This window comes from Schistocerca piceifrons, chromosome 1, assembly GCF_021461385.2.
Source record: "Schistocerca piceifrons isolate TAMUIC-IGC-003096 chromosome 1, iqSchPice1.1, whole genome shotgun sequence".
In the NCBI taxonomy this organism is placed as follows: domain Eukaryota; kingdom Metazoa; phylum Arthropoda; class Insecta; order Orthoptera; family Acrididae; genus Schistocerca; species Schistocerca piceifrons.
This window is the reverse complement of record NC_060138.1, coordinates 732,744,689-732,761,824: the sequence shown is the minus strand read 5'-3', so window position 1 is coordinate 732,761,824 and position 17,136 is coordinate 732,744,689.

Below are 17,136 nucleotides of genomic sequence, written 5' to 3'. Positions count from 1 at the left end.
CTCGGGGCTTTGCTGATGGATAGACTTGTGGTTGGTAGGTAATTTTAATTTCAACTACAGAAAAAACTCATTATTACAGAATTTGAGCATCAGAATAACAATACATAAATTTAATTCGGACCTTTGTACTCTTAAGAAAATATACAACTGACTTTAGAAAAACTATGCATTTAAATCATGAATTAATATAAAAAAACAGTATTTTGAAGATAATAATTAGATGTTACTGCAAAATGATCACAGAAAGTCATCACCACAAGCACACTATTCAGTTCATTGGTTACGTAACCAAAATTTACACAACTCTAATGATTCACCTTAAGTCACTTATAGGAAGATCTCGTCGGAGACGGCGCGCCGACAGGCCAGATATTCAACTAAAGGATGGGGGCACGGCTTATACAAGGCGGTACTCGGAACAAACGAGTAAAAAGCAACCGCCAAGCAATTTCGCAGATGACCAGGCTGCAAGCCAGGGCAGAAAAGACGCCGAACGCACACACGATCTCAGCCTGCCCGCCAAGGCGACAAACCTCATCTGCCCCACATACCAGACCATTTCCGCAACAGCAAATAATTCACGCGGCCGACAAAAAAATGGCTCTGAGCACTATGGGACTTAACATCTATGGTCATCAGTCCCCTAGAACTTGGAACTACTTAAACCTAACTAACCTAAGGACAGCACACAACACCCAGCCATCACGAGGCAGAGAAAATCCCTGACCCCGCCGGGAATCGAACCCGGGAACCCGGGTGTGGGAAGCGAGAACGCTACCGCACGACCACGAGATGCGGGCCGCGGCAGACAAATTCAACTCGTGATCCACCTTTTTCAAGACCATGCAATGCTTACTAGCTACGTGACTATCTGTAACATAACTGAAAACCAAACTGAGACATTTACCGAATAGAAGAACAATTAAAATTAAACTGACTTAAGAAAGGCCTGTCCTTCATAATAAAAGAAAGACTAAAACTAAAACTGGACGAGGATCACGCTAATTAACATGCTACATCAAATTAACACTGCAAGGAACCTCTAAAAACAAGCAGTGAAACTGTATTCCCTTTTGCATTTGCCGAAATGCTTAGACTCCGCTCCACGGAAACAACACTTCGGGAGTTCAGTATAACACTCTCTTATTCAGAACCGTCCTTAACTGACCTCCGGCAGATACGAAGTGCCACCATATGTTTCACAAATCTTCACAGGTTAACAGCAGCATATGAATCATACGGAACTTAATGCTTCCAGTTAAGCGATGAGAAGATGTCCAGCATGAGATGACGAACCCGCCACCGTTTCGCACGCCAACGCGCCGACTAATCAGCGCCGTATACCCGGCGCGGAGCAAAACGGCAAGGACAGCGAGGACGGCGAGGCTCCGGGCACAGCGGATAGAGACGAGGGCAGTACCCGCCTTCAAAACATGTTGCCTCGTTGAACGCCGACCGGAGAGAGCCTTCGGCCACACATCAAACCGGAAAACCAAAGGCGGAACAGAGATACGAGACCACACGAGTGTCAATATCAGCGACGCAAGTGGAGCATAACTAGCGCCAGTCGCCACGGCTCAATACGCATGCATTTGTACTATGGAAATGAGCGTATGGCATCGTTGACCATGAGGCCATTACTCGGGGAAGTTCGGCCGCCAAGTGCAAGTCTTATTTCATTCGACGCCACATTGGGCGATTTGCGCGCCGGTGATGAAGATGAACTCAGTCCCCGAGCAGAGAAAATCCCCAACCCGGCCGGGAATCGACCCCGGGATTTCTTGCATGGAGGCGAGCACGTTACCACCCAGCTAAGCAGGCGAACATTTAAATAATAATACACTACAATAGATTTTGAAGAACAGCCAAGCATGGAGAAACAAGACAAATAACCTTGTGAATAATATGTGTGATGAAACTTCCTGGCAGATTAAAACTGTGTGCGGGACCGACACTCGAACCCGGGACCTTTGCCTTTCGCGGACAAGTTTGAAGTTTGGAAAGTAGGAGACGAGGTACTGGCGGAAGTAAAGCAGTGAGGACGCGGCTTGAGTCGTGCTTGGATAGCTCAGTTGGTAGAGCACTTGCCCGCGAAAGGCAAAGGTCCCGAGTTCGAGTCTCGGTCCCGCACACAGTTTTAATCTACCAGGAAGTTTCATATCAGCGCACACTCCGCTGCAGAGTGAAAATCTCATTCTGGAATATGTGTGTAAATCGTAACGTTTCCTACTACTAGTAACTTAATTTATTTTAAAACTCTCGCCGCCATCGCCGCCAACTTTGTGCTCTCGGCTAGGCAGTATACCTCTGCGTGCATTACAAGTAAACACGTGACAGACTTGTTTATGAGTCGTAGCAAGTAACTGAGTCTCAGTAGCACCAGCAAAAACAGACTTTGTCCGTATCTAAAAAAGAGGCGTTGTGTAACAGTAACATGAAAGGGAGATGTACAATGTAACACATTGCCAGCACAAAAATGTTCATAAAATTTTAATTATCACCTTGAAAAATTAATGAGGTTACCTTGAAAGTCTGTGATCATGTTATCATTTTCTACACGGTGAGTAGGGCATATTATGATAGTCCGAAGCAGTCCCATGTGTGTTTGACCTGTGGCATTGACTGCGACGTTCCAGCTCTCCACCGTGCTTCATCTTAGCAGGCTCCCATAACGTCTAGAAGGGTGTGTTCCTGTGACGGTTTGCCTCTTAGAAACATAATCTGTTAGCCTCGTACCATGGCAGTTCCAAAAAACGACTACCATCACGTCGCCCGATGACGGCTGTAAGTTTGCCTTTTCGGTGATGATGAATCCACATGCTTCAACTGCTTCCTTTCCTTTACTACTTTCTCTCGTTGTCACAGTCATACACTTAGCCCATCCATTTGTGGTGAAGAGTTCTTTATTTATTTATTGTTAAAAAAGTGTGAATAATAGTAGTTTCGGTAACCCGCGGCAATGACGTTTCCATTTTCAGATGTCTTGCAAACTGTTGGGCCCTGTACCACGACTGAGCTATCTTTTTTCGCATTTTGGCCACGATTGAGATACAACTGTCTCTGTGCACCGACACCTCTACTCTCTTGCGATTTCCGGTCTTCACAGAGAGCTGTCTGCTACTTCGGCATACATATGTGTTTTACCATGCTAGAAGCGTAGCAGGGTCTAAGGAATGCATCATATAAAGTTACATTGCTGCAGTACACTTCCACCAATTCCGCATAGGCTGCTGCATTGTTTTCCCCTTAGGATAGAGAAAACCATTTAGCGTACGATATTCCACTTTGTGAAGGGGATGCAAAATTATGTATAGGCTCCTCAACGGCGTACTACGGTATTTTGTACATAAAACCGTTCAGTTTCCTTATGTAGAAGCAGAATGTATGTTGGACGTACATGGGTCCGAAAATGTTTTATTTCCTGTTTGCAAAAATCTTGAACACATTAATCATGGGAAACACACAGGTAAAGGATGTATCAGCTCAGCACGAAATACGTTCCTAAATGAAATATTCAAAATGCCCTCCGATAGCAAGGATATCTGTAACAGCTCGCCGTCGCATTGCATTCCTTATGCGGTGCTACAGACCTAGAAAATTGTTTATACACTACTGGCCATTAAAATTACTACACCACAAAGATGACGTGCTACAGACGCAAAATTTAACCAACAGGAAGAAGTTGCTGTGATATGCAAATGATTAGCTTTTCAGAGCTTTTACACACGGTTGGCGCCGGTGGCGACACCTACTACGTGCTGACATGAGGAAAGTTTCCAACCGATTTCTCATACACAAACAGCAGTTGACCGGCGTTGCCTGGTGAAACGTTGTTGTGATGCCTTGTGTAAGGAGGAGAAAAGCGTACCATCACGTTTCCGACTTTGATAAAGGTCGGATTGTAGCCTTTCGCGATTGCGGGTTATAGTATCGTGACATTGCTGCTCGCGTTGGTCGACATTCAATGACTGTTAGCAGAATATGGAATCGGTGGGTTCAGGAGGGTAATACGAAACGCCGTGCTGGATCCCAACGGCCTCGTATCACTAGCAGTCGAGATGGCAGGCATCTTATCTGCATGGCTGTAACGGATCGTGCAGCCACGTCTCGATACCTGAGTCAACAGATGGGGACGTTTGCAAGACAACAACCATCTGCACGAACAGTTCGATGACGTTTCCAGCAGCATGGACTATCAGCTCGGAGACCACGGCTGCGGTTACCGCTGACGCTGCATCGCAGACAGGAGCGCCTGCGATAGTGTACTCAACGACGAACCTATGTGCACGAATTACAAAAGTCATTTTTTCAGACGAATCCAGGTTTTCTTTAGAGCATCATGATGGTCGCATCCGTGTGTGGCGACATTGCGGTGAACTCACGTTGGAAGCGTGTATTCGTCATCGCCATACTGGCGTATCACCCGGCGTGATGGTATGGGGTGCCATTGGTAACACGTCTCGGTCACCTCTTGTTCGCATTGACGGCACTTTGAACAGTGGACGTTACATTTCAGCTGTGTTACGACCCGTGGCTCTACCCTTCATTCGATCCCTGCGAAACCCTACATTTCAGAAGAATAATGCACGCCCGCATGTTGCAGGTCCTGTATTGGTCTTTCTGGATACAGAAAATGTTCGGACTGCTGCCCTGGCCAGCACATCCACCTGATCTCTCACCAATTGAAAACGTCTTGTCGATGGTGGCCGAGCAACTGGCTTGTCACAATACGCCAGTCACTACTCTCGATGAACTGTGGTATTGTGTTGAAGCTGCATGGGCAGCTGTACCTGTACACGCCATCCAAGCTCTGTCTGATTCAATCAGTATCCAGAACCACCACCAGAGGTGGTGGTTCTGGATACTGATTTGTCAGGATCTATGCACCCAAATTGCGTCAAAATGTAATCACATGTCAGTTCTAGTATAATATATTTGTCCAGTGAATACCCGTTTATCATTTGCATTTTTTTCTTGGTGCAGCAATTTTAATGGCCAGTAGTGTATTTTTAGAGCCTTCCACAATACGGGCACTAAGACTGTACATCTTGTACAAGGGTTCCGCACACGATAGCTTTCAAATGCCTCAGCAATATAGAAGAGCGTGCTGAAAGTAATAACTCCGAATTTTTATGTCAAAATTCTTAAAGCATTTTAGATAAGACGACCGTTGTTCAAATTCTACTTCTTCGTTCTTTATGTCTGCTTATTTATTACTCAACGTAGTCACCCTGTAGACGAACATGTTTAATCTAACGAAAGACCAGTTTGTTGATACCGCCACTGTAGAATGTTTGCTTTGTTGACGGAGCCGGCACCTCATCTCTGCTTCCACCGCTTCATCACTATCAAAGTGTAGTCCTAGAAGGTGTTCTTTCAGGTTTGGAAATAGATGAAACTCGGATGGAGTCAAGTCGAGACTGTAAGAAGGATGATCGATGACAGTGGATCCCAGGCGTCAGATGTTTGCAGATGTGTGGTCTAGCATTGTCATCCGAAAGGAGAGTACGCTTCATGTGTGGACGAACTCTTGAATTCGAAACTCGAACACAATCGCTGTTTTTCACGCACCGAAATAGCTACACTATGTGATCGAAGGTATCGGGCACCCCTAAAAACTAACGTTTTCCATATTGGGTGCATTGTGCTACCACCCATTGCCAGGTACTCCATATTAGTGATCTCAATAGTCATTAGAATCGTGAGAGAGCATAATGGGGCACTCCGTTGAACTCACGGACTTCGAACGTGGTCAAGTGACTGGGTGTCACTTGTGTCATACTTCTGTACGTGAGAATCCTACACTCCTAAACATCCCTATGTCCACTGTTTCCGATGTGATAGCGAAGTGGAAACGTGAAGGGACACGTACACCACAAAAGCGTACAGGCCTACCTCGTCTGTTGACTGACAGACACCACCGGCAGTTGAAGAAGGTCGTAATGTGTAATATGCAGGCATCTATCCAGACCATCACACAGGAATTCCAAACTGCATCAGGATCCACTGCAAGCAGTTAGGCGAGAGGTGAGAAAACTTGGATATCATGGTCGAGCGGCTGCTCATAAGCCACACATCACGCTGGTAAATGCCAAACGACGCCTCGCTTGGTGCAAGAAGCGTAAACATTGGACGATTGAACAGCGGATAAACGTTGTGCGGAGTGATGAATCACGGTACTCAATGTGGCGAAACGATAGCAGGGTGCAGGTGTGGGGAATTCCGGGTGAATGTGATCTGCCAGCGTGCGTAGTGCCAACAGTAAAATTCAGAGGCGGTGGTGTTATGGTATGGTCATGTTTTTCATGGAGGGAACTTGCCCGCCTTGTTGTTTTGCATGACACTATGACAGGCCTACATTGATGTTTTCAAAATGGTTCAAATGGCTCTGAGCACTATGGGACTTAACATCTGTGGTCATCAGTCCCCTAGAACTTAGAACTACTTAAACCTAGCCAACCTAAGGACATCACACACATCCATGCCCGAGGCAGGATTCGAACCTGCGACCGTAGCAGTCGCGCGGTTCCGGACTGAGCGCCTAGAACCGCTAGACCACCGCGGCTGGCATTGATGTTTTAAGCACCTTCTTGCTTTCCACTGTTTAAGAGCAATTCGGGCATGGCGATTTCATATTTCAACACGATCGAGCACCTGTTCATAATGCACGGCCTGTGGCGGAGTGGTTACACCACAATACCATCCCTGTAATGGACTGGCCTGCACAGAGACCTGACCTAATCCTAAAGAACATCTCTGGGATGTTTTGGAACACCGACCTCGTACCAGGCCCCACCAGTCGACATCGATGCCTCTCCTCAGTGCAGCACTCCGTGAATAATGGGCTGCCATTCCCTAAGAAATGTTCCAGCACCTGACTGAACGTATGCCTGCGAGAGTGGAAGCTGTCATCAAGGCTAAGGGTGGGCCAACACCATATTGAATCCCAGCGTTACCAATGGAGGGCGCCACGAACTTGTAAGTCATTTTCAGCCAAGTGTCCGGATACTTTTGATCACATAGTGTATGTTGTACACCGGCATGTTAAACGCTACAATTCGCACCTTCTGACGGAAGATGGCTGCAAATGTATACTTGTGAAGAATAAAGATGTTGACTATTAATAACGTTGTTTTATTGAAAAAGCTTTGAGGTTTTTCACATAAAAAATTCAGTGTCATTACTTTTCAGCTATCCCTCGTAAGTCTTGTGGGTTCAAGTCTGGAGAGAGTGAAGGCCAAGGAAATGGTCCACTTCCACCCATATATCTGTCATGGAATTCCTTATTTACATGCCTATTAAAATTAACACTGAGACGAGGAGGTGGTCCATCATCTGCGAAGTGCATGTTTATCTCACTCCTGAATGCATACACTCTATCACAGGGCTTACCAACGTGCGGTCTGCAGACCCCTTGTGGGTCCCCCGGCTCTTTCTAGAGCGTCCGTGGACAGTCTTGACCAAAACGTGTAAAAGAATGAGTTAACATATTAATTTAAAACTTAAAAAGCAAATTCATAAATATTATCCCTTTTCGTTTCGTACCTTTACGTCAGGTCGCGTTCCCAAGCAGCGGCTGCTTTTCCCCAATGGGGACCCGCACGCTGTTTAGTGGCGGTGAACACGACCTCCCTACACCGGTTTCTGCAGCACTCGGGAGCTCGCGTACGCGCCGGCTCATAGTTCTTGATGCGCAGAAACCCTTTGCGCATATTCTGAAATGGTGCGAGCTCAGTCGACCACTCGGAGCACTTATTGGCTCGCATACGGTTCAGTGTTAAACGTCCTTCGTGAATGCACTACGTGCTTCATCATTCTCCTTTTGACCAGTTTATTACTTCCACATGGATCGGGTTGGGTTGGGTTCATCGATTTCATCGGATTACGGAAGGAAGGGGAAGGAAGTCGACCGAGCCCTTTTCAAAGGAACAGTCCCGGCATTTGCCTCAAGAGATTTAGGGAAATCACGGTAAACCTAAATCAAGATGGCCGGATGCGGGTTTGAACCGTCGTCCTCCCGAATGAGAGTCCATTGTGCGAACCACTGCGCCACCTCGCCGTGGATCGATGGCTGATGAAATTAATGAGGAGGGAGGACAGCCAAATGAACAATCACATGAAGCGACATAGCAGGATTTACTATGCGAAAACTCTGAAACGCTACATTAGTTGCACCACCCTGTGAATAGCAACAACTAAACAGCGCTATTACAACGAAAGCTAATTAGAAATGGGCTTTATCAAGATAGAGGACGGTTAAGCTCAGTTTGTAATTTGCGCACGAGTCCTTCGGAACAGTTCGATAGTTCTAGCTAAATTGCGCCGTCCTTCTGAGGGTATTCATCAGGACTTACAGACTAAACGGGTTGTTGTTTCAAGAGCAAGGCGACTTAATTAGCTGCTACTCGACAATACATGAAGACTCATGCATACACAATTACTGAAAACTCATTAAAAGCTTCTTTCCTGGTAAGCTACCGATTGACAAAGACAGGCGAAGCTCATGCCATTTCGGAAACCCTCATCAACCTTGTGTTAGCGATATTGGTTCTTGTATGCTAGACGAAAAGGCACTTAAACTTGTATCTCCTTTTGCCACTATCAAACAGTACTGTTAAGAGACAGATATTTGACATGTCACATGATGTGAAACAGCCTCTGGTTTCTCGCATCCAACGCAATTCATTTAAAGCCAAGACTTTCACAGCTCTGTGTGAAGGTATGAGAACCCTTCATCGCCCCTGCTCCTTCATACAGAAGTGTGGTGGCTTTCAGGACAGAATACACTCTCTCGATTATGTGAAATGCGTTTAGAACTCTTAGCTTTATTTTCAGACCATAATACAAATTACCACATTTTATTAATGACGAAAATTGGTACTGTATATTTGCTTATTTGGCAGATATTTTCTCCAAAATGAACGAAACTAATATTTCACTGCAAGGGAAAAGCTTAACAACGGTCACTGCCAACAACAAAATTCGACCGTTCAAGAAATTTAACACTTCATTTGTATGCTTCTCATCATGATGGTGTTACGTATGTGAAAGACTGCGTTTAATGATTTTTGAATCACTTTCGTTTTCTGTAAGTGTAAAAGAACGTTTGATACACGACTGTTTGAAGAATGCATTTTTTGTACTGTTGGTAATGATGCATAATTCCCATGTTGTAAGACTGATAGTATTTCTATCGGTGTTCAAGAAACAGTTTCTACGGAGAAAGAGGTGTGTTGAACTACGGAAGTAAATGCAGCAGCAAAATTGTGACAAACGGGAACGACGTTAGTTCCAAGTTCTTTCCATTACTCTGTGAACCAAAGATTTCTGATTCGTCGTCGGGGTAGTGGAAAAATGGTACTTGCATTGAGAAGTTTTCAGTTCCCGTGGGCTTTGCGCTAAATTTCAACAATTATTGTGCGCTTGACCGACAATTGGTCCACTGTGGATTTCCGCCTGAAAAAGGAAAGCCCTGCTCTAGCACAACAGACTAAGTAAGTATGGCAATTTTTACCGTTGAGCTGGGCGGAAAAGCATGAGATCCTAACAAACAAACACCAACAATGCTGGCCGAAAAGTTACAGAAGATCTTTGTTCGTGATGTGATTGCACAATTTCGTAAGGGTTCTCGACAGTCTATACATACTGATTATGAAAATGTATAATTTGATTGTGTTGAAACGAATTCTCCTCATAATCACACTTGCACTGAAGAAAGAGTTGACACACTGTTGAAGAAATCATTTGTAGAAATCTATCTGTGCACGAAAATCAGCTGCTGATAACTCATACCTGTACGTGGTATGGATACAGCTAGAAGCCATTTAGCTCTCTCCGGCCAGTCATGTGGTCAATATATTTCGCCGGAGCTAAAAGACTCAGTCTGACTTAAGGGTTGTCATTCACTGCACTCAATTGGAGGAGGCTCCAGTTGGGGTGTCCTCGTCTTTCTAGTCCTTCCACAGTCGCGAATAGAAGGCTTACATGCCCCATGCCATGCTTCCTAAGATAATAGCCAACTGCTTCAAACGCCCTCTTTTCGGTTGTTGTGGAAATCTCTCCCTATAAAACCGCTGAGCGCTATGTCCTTTACCATCCCCTAATTCGTACAGCAAAAGGAGATCTCGCAACTCTGCATTTGAGTACACTTCTACCGCCCTGCACTGGCAACTAAATCAGTGAAGAACGCTAAACAGCTTGTGCTACGTGCTTGCACAGGCCGTGATCAACACTAAACAGCTGATGATACTTGCTTGGTCCTAGTAGATTAATGAAGTTAGTCGCATGTCAGTACAAGCAATGGAATTAGTCACATGTCAATACAACCTTTATTTAATTGGAACAACAAGTACTGACGGTGAACCTACGCATTATATCTTAATGTACATCCTAATCAAACGTGACTATGAGGGTATTTCGAACTTTTTCTGTAGGAATATGTTCCATACATTGCTGGTACGTTCTGTTTCTACGTTCAAAATGGTTCAAATGGTTCTGAACACTATGGGACTTAACAGCTGAGGTCATCAGTCCCCTAAAACTTAGAACTACTTAAACCAAACTAACCTAAGGATTCGAACCTGCGACTGTAGCGGGCACACAGTTCCAGACTGAGGCGCCTAGAAACGCTCTTTCACACCGGCCGGCTGTTTTTACGTGTTTGCCATGATTAATGTGATTATGAAGAGATGTAGAAAGTGAGCTGTAAGGAAATAAAACATTTACGAATCTATGTCCATATAACATATTTTATTTCTCAATTAATTTTTGCTGCAAGTTTCGTCACACACTTTTGTTAAACCTTGTATTACTCTATTCATAACATTGATCTGGCTACTGCCATCATCTAAGATTTAAGGAATATAAGAATGAGAAATGTATGCTACGTATTACAAGGCTACAAAGAATAGTAACTTCAAAGTTTAAAACATGTTAAAGATAAGTTACAAAACACAAGACATTGTAAAACAACATTTGGGTCCAATGAATAAAATGGGCTGAACATTTGGCTTGGCTTCAAAAAATGATTACTTTTACTTAATGAGAAACAGATGGTAGCCGGTGGATGATGCTAGTGTATGGACATGTTTTTGCTTTCTCTTTTCAATTCTTACTTAAAAAATGACATTCATTCTCTACAATTATAATCAGTCAAATTCAAATTATAGAACATGATCAATATTCATAAAATAGCTCTTGAGATGACAAAAATAATCTGAAGCTCAACTAAGTATGACAACATATTTTCCTTAAGTATTCTAGAATCATGTCTGTACCACAACTACGTAAAACTTCAACAGTAAGGAGATCTGCACTTTATGAGTCCCAAAAATTGACTTTTTCATTTAAAAAAAAACCGCGATTCTGCCTGATTCTAAAACTATGTATCTTACCATTTTCGTGTTTAAATGACTTCCTACAGCAGATGCAGGCATCAGTACCTAGGTGTCACCCTACTATCAAACACGAAACCTTGCGTATTTAATTTCGATGCCACTATTTCCATGGCAGCTCTTCATTTGGTATCCTTGAGGAACATATATAGCCAATACATAGGGATCTTTAAGATTCTATACTCCTGGGAAAATGTTTATATGGAGAACCACAGAATCTAAATGAAAGCTCCAGTAACTGTATTTGGGAATTCTTCTCCAAAACAGTTTTATTGGCATACCAGCGTTTCAGATCGATGTGATGGACGCCATGATATGTTTAATGATAGAGTAACAAGAAGATTAAAAATCATGAGCAGGCTATACATCAAAACTGAGGACAACATGAAAACTGGCCTGCCTTGAGTGGACAGGTAATGTGTCACTCAAGTTGAAAAAAGCTTGTGAAAGAATGACAATTGAGGCCATAATTACAAAACTAAAAACATTGAAAAGGACGTTCAGTATCAACAAGATTATGGAACTGAAATATTTTTTACATGTTATCTTCAGAAGAAAATGACATGTAAATCTCTTGTTACAATTTCCCAAAGTTAAAGTATTTGCATACTTAAATGTCATTCTTTTATCCAGTATTAAAGCTATAAAAGAAGAATTTAGCATGAATGGTAATATAGCGTTTGCCTTCACAATGAAGCAAATTAGTTAACAAAGTATTAAATAAGTTAAGCTGAAGCATGTCATATATTCTTAAATTATCAAGAGAAAACATTTTTTAACATAAAAAACCACAAATTGCTAAATATTCCTGGTTTACTGTTTCGACAAGATAATAATTAAAAGAACAGCCTGCCAGTGTGGCCGAGCAGTTCTGGGGGCTTCATTCTGGAACCGCGCGACCGCTACGATCGCAGGTCCGAAACCTGCCTCTGGCATGGATATGTGTGATGTACTTAGGTTAGTTAGGTTTAAGTAGTACTAAGTCTTGGGGACTGATGACCTCACGTGTTAAGTCCCATAGTCTTCAGAGCCATTTGAACCATTTTAAAAGAACAAAATTTGTTTTGACCCTTTATTTTGATAGTGTGGAAGTATACATAAAATAAAAATTACTCATAATAAGATAAAAATGAATATTAACTGCACTATGTATTCTAAATTTTTTAATTTTTCTTTTCAGGTTAAGGTCACAATATAATAATTATTTGACTGAAGTTTCATTTAAATATCTATTCAGGTTCTTGACTTATTAAATAAAAAATTACTAGTAAAAACAACAGACCATGCCATTAAATATATTTCATCTTGACATGCTGTTGTGACTATCAGAGTTGCTGTTGTAGCATTTCTGATACCTAAAAATTGGATTTTTGTCATTATGAATGAAACTTTTAACCTCACCAAGTACGTTTGGGGAATGAAATATTTTTAATTTTAACTATGGTATAATTGGGTGTAACATCATACTTTTTAAATCGTCTATCACTCAATTTAGTTTTCAAAACGCTTCACAACACAAGCTTTTTCATCATAAAGAATATCAATTCTCACTCTGCTTGAAATTGCATCAACTTATTGACAAAGGAACTAAATTACCCGAATAGTTTCAAATACTCTGTAAAAATCTCTGTAAACAGTTGATAGTTGCTGCCCCACTTAATCATAGGTTTTACTGATTAATATTGAAGCCTGACATTGCATGGAACTAGACAGACATCATAACGTAACTACTGAAAAAGTATTTGTACATAAGGAGCTTATAGTGCCTAGACAGCAATTTATGTTCTAAATTAAAGCACGGTGACTAGTTTTGGTCCCTTTCAAAAATGATATTCAGAGCGATTAAATTGTAAATATGAAGTTGAATACACACTGAAAAACTTTACCAGTAGCAACAGTCACACAGTGACATGTCTTCATATTATGGGCCAACAACGTGTCTACCACGCTGGTTGGGCTTGAGGCATTTTACTTTTATTCCTCAGCTTGTGCACATTTTGTAAGTATGGTTATTTTATACATTATGATGGCTCATTGCTTTGTAAACCAGGGTATGGAACAGCTGAGAATATCTGCTACCTGTGCATAAATTTTGCTCGCTATTATATCTGTTGTACAAGTGCACGTAACGGGCATGCCATGCAATTTTTACTTATGCAACTGGCCATTCTCCTTTTTTATGACTTGCGAGATCATGGTTTACAACCTGGCTCACTCTCGATGACGCTTTTACTACATACTGATTTAGTCTTGTTGGCCCATAATACAAATGCATGACTGTTGCTCATGGTTATGTTTCTCAGTTATATTGAACTCGTTTTTACGATATAAACGATTTGAAGATGGTTGCTGAAAGCGACCAAAACTAGTCACCTTGCTTTAATTGCGTAACATAAAGTCTGATGTAGGCAGTAAATGCTTTTAAGTGAAAAAAATTGATTCAGCAAGTACTGATTAACATTGGACTTTGGTTTACAAGTTCTAAATTTTGGTGGGTGGATTTAGCTTTTTAGTCTTTTTGCTTTTGACCTCTTTAGCCTACTCATTTGTAAAAAACACCTCTCAACCTTACATTCTTTCAATATTCTTTGTTAGTGTGATGATGCTAGCAGGCAAAGTTATCTTGCAAATAAAGTAGTATTTGACGTGATTCACACGGTTTTATTCACAAAATATCCTTGAAGATCGTAAGACTCATTCACAAAATAAGTTGATGCTTGATCAGACTAAGCATCAGTTCATTACTTTGTTTAAGATAGAAAACAGTGTGGTGCTAAGTACTATGAACCACAATTTCTACTGGAGATGTCTAGAGTAAATTGTTTGGTTAAAGTTAAAGACAATTCCTATATTGCAAGTCTCTTCCAACAGAGCTGACGTGGGCAAATCCGATATCGGGGAAGGTGATGAATGGAAATCCCTAGGTAACCAAAAAGCATTCAGTCTACGGTTATGATTAGACAATTTAGTGTTATCCTTACAGCCATTGCCAGTTCGTCGAAAAATTTAGAATTGTTAATTGAATAGCAGAATGATAACAGGAAAAGGCACAAGAAGATAATATGGTGTTTACGAAACCAATATCTTAGGACATCAGATAAACTATGAAGTGAAGTACATCACTTTCCTCAGGGAGTAATTAACGTTGCCAAAAAGATCTTTATGAGTGCTGAGTTGGTGTTGTTAGATAAAGGATTAAAGCATAATATCGCCGTCAAAATGAACGCACAATTAATTAATAAATTAGTTAGTAGAATGATCGCGAAGTTTAAAGCTCATGTCACTTGACAAAGTTTTACGAAAGTGGCTGACAGAAATGAGCTAGTCTCCACAAAGTCTTATCAAAATAGCAGCAGTTATCTGAGAATAGTAGTGACGGATGAAGATACTATCAACAAGTTTAAAACATTCTGAACAGGAAAGAGGAACTTCCACGTAGGGAGACAAATGTGACGTAGTCGTAATCATGTATGATGAAGATTACGTCCACAAAATAGAGAAATTTGGTAGAAGTAATAGAATTACAGGCATAAAAAGAAACGCATTTTGTTCGTTCCAAATTGAAGAGCCAAAGAAATTGGTACACCTGCCTAATATCGTGTAGGGCCCCCGCGAGCACGCAGAAGTATCGCAGCACAACGATGCACAGCTTCGACTAATGTCTGCAGTAGCGCTGGAGGGAACTGACACCATGAATCCTGTAGAGCTGTCCGTAAATCTGTAAGAGTACGAGGGGGTCGAGATCTCTTCTGAATACCATGTTGCAAGACAACCCAGACACGCTCCATAACGTTCATGTCTTGGGAGTCTTGTGGCTAGCGGAAATGTTTAAACTCAGAACAGTGTTCCTGAAGGCAGTATGTAGCAATTCTCGACCTGTGGGGTGTCGCATTGTCGTGCTGAAAGTGCTCAATTCCACCAGAATCCACAATGAACATGAATGGATGCAGGTGATGAGACAGCATGCTTACGTACATGTCACCTGTCAGAGTCGTATGTAGACGTATCAGGAGTCCCACATCACTCCAACTGCACACGCCCCACACCATTACAAGCTATACCAGCTTGAACAGTCCCCTGCTGACATGCAGGGTCCATGGATTAATGAGGTCGTCTCCAATCCGTACATGTCCATCCACTCGTTAGAATTTGAAATGAGACTCGTCCGACCAGCCATAGTGTTTTCGGTCATCAACAGTCCGGAAAACGAGTAAGCCTTCGGTTCCGAAAGCCCATACAGATTATGTTTCGTTGAATGGTTCGCACGCTGACACTTTTTGATGGCCCAGAATTAAACGGTCCTTATCAGTCGTCGTTGGTCCCGTTCTAGCAGGATCTTTTTCCGTGCGCAGCTATGCCGGAGATTAGATGTTTTGCCAGATTCCTGATATTCAGGCTACACTCGTGGAATAGTCGTAAAGGAAAATCCCCACTTCATTGCTACCATGATGACGCTGTGTCCCATCAATTGTTATCACTTAAATCGTGATAACCTGCCATTGTAGTAGCAGTAACCGAGTTAACAACTTCACCAGACACTTTTTGTCTTATATAGGCTTCGTCGACCGCAGCGCCATGTTCTGCATGTTTACATATCTCTGTACTTGAATACGCATGCCTATATCAGTTTCTTTGGACATTCAGTGTAAATGAAAATGAAAAAGAAGGTAGAGGCACGTAACTTCTTATTTGAGGAGGACATGTTTAAAAGATAGTGGAAGTGTTGAATCCATCCTCACTGACATGACATTCATAGATTAAGTTGCTTGAGGATGACCATCCAATTCGACCCAGGATGAAAAATAGATCTCGTACCAATTTTAAGGAAAATGCGCGGTTGTATAGGAGAAACAAAAACAGCGTATTCCATCGAAAAATCATTCAGCTTTATGTACTTTAACAGTTATGCAGCATTTATAAGTGACATTAAAATTCTAGATGGAGCTTTGCAGGATTCTTTGGCATCATAATCTGGCATGCAAATATATTTATTAAGGAATCTGTTGAAATAATTAAAAAACTTTAATACAATTCTAGTGAATTAGGAGAGGTGAAGACTTGGAATTAATAATTTTTGTTGTTATTGCTTTCGTTTAAATCTGCTAACTACGTGTATCAAGTGGGCAATTGTTTGTCCAAGACAATAGCACAATCTTTACAACAAATTTGAGAAGAAATGACCTCTCCCTGTTCCTCTCTACCCTCCTCTCTGTACCCCTCTCCTCCATCTACTCGTTCATCGCCATCTCTCCCTATCTCTCTCTCTCTCTGTCTCTCATCTCTCTGTTCCTATGTTCCTATTCTTTCACTCTCTCAATCCTGCACCCCTTCCATTCCATACACACACCTACACACACACACACACACACACACACACACACACACACACAACTCACGCTCACAACCTAGTAAAAAAATGAATAAACACCGTGCTGTGTGTGCAACACGTAACACCACAGTTCTGATTCTATTGTTAAGTTAGTGAGGCGAAATAGAAATAATGCCAGTGCAGAGTAAGAAAAAGTGCTTTCAAAAATGGCAAAACAGTGTCATGACTGAATGTGAAAACAATTTTCTACCTCTACCTACCTAACAACGAATGAGAAAGCAGTGGGTTTTAGATAAACTAAACAAGAATGGAAAATGCCTTAAGTGATTTGTATGTCATCTTTATAAGGAAATACTGATGTTAATCTATAAAGACGAAAAGGCACAGACATATTATGTACCCATATTTTCAGAA